Raw genomic sequence first — 1,199 nt, 5'->3', positions numbered from 1 at the left:
GGGAACAAAAAGAAATTTTAGCACCAAGATCATCATTTTCTTTGACACGTTTTAAGTGTAGATTTTAAAAAGAACCCATTTTTGTGTAACTGGCATTTTGGATCGTTCCTTTAAGATGAAAGTCAAACCATGAAAAACATTGATTTAGAAAAAGCTAAAGCCCTAGGACACTAAAGTATTTATACATTAAAAGAAACACAGGTCACATAAGTCAAAAAATATCTCTTACTAATAGAGCAAGAAACCAAATCCTAAACTATTATTTGTCACTGGGAAGCAGTTTCTTGATATAAGATAAAAAGCATAGCAAAAGAAGTAAAGGAAAGAACTCAGATGTCCAAGAGGTTTTTTCTTTTTTTAGTTCATATTTACAGAAGTGCACCAAAACCAAATTTTTAAAAAAATAACTGCTTTATGGACCCTATAAGACCCGCTCATTTTTATGGAACTGTTCAATTCCTTAACTATTCTGAGGAAGTAGGGTGAGCAAATTCAGTGTGACACCAAACTGAACAAAAGGAAGTTATTCAATGAAAAATGACACCTGAAATGTCACTTGAAAATGAATTTCATTTCTTTCATGAATATATTTGATTTTAATACTTCTCTTTAACATTAGATTGAACCATACATAGAGTGAGCAATATTAGAGCAATTTTTAACCTAAAACAGCAATGTCTTATGGCTCAGCATAAACAGTTTAATACTTTAGGAAAGATCTGTGAAAACCCTTAATTCAGCTGAATCCAGCAAATGTTTACTGAACATATATCACATGCCTGGCTCCTTGCTCTGTAGTGAAGGATGCAGTAATGGCAGATGGCAGATGCCTTGCCTCCTGAGTAGTTGATTCTGACTGTTGTGCTGTTAAAAATCAATAATCAAGCTGATAATCTATGATCAAAAACAGATCCATAGTTCAGTCACTAATTGATTCAATAAGTTAAAATATGGCCCCAGCTAATTTTTGTAGTCTTTAATAAAAAGAAACAGGCTTCTTTTTTTTTTTTCTACCTCAGTGATAACTTTAAGGCGGTGGCATTTTTTTTTTCAACTTTTCATTTTTCATGTAGAAAACTGAACCACTGGATAGATAAGAAATTTGCCTTCAGATTACGTTCAGCTTCCAATCTCTTGGCTGCTGGTCCAGTGCTTTATCTATTGACCAATCCCTTTCATTTCCCTGCCCCACCCCCCCA

The sequence above is a fragment of the Carlito syrichta genome, unplaced genomic scaffold (assembly GCF_000164805.1).
Source record: "Carlito syrichta isolate Samal-C Ts95f unplaced genomic scaffold, Tarsius_syrichta-2.0.1 Scaffold135656, whole genome shotgun sequence".
Lineage (NCBI taxonomy): Eukaryota > Metazoa > Chordata > Mammalia > Primates > Tarsiidae > Carlito > Carlito syrichta.
The sequence above is the reverse complement of the archived record's forward strand: the minus strand, read 5'-3'. Positions refer to the sequence as shown.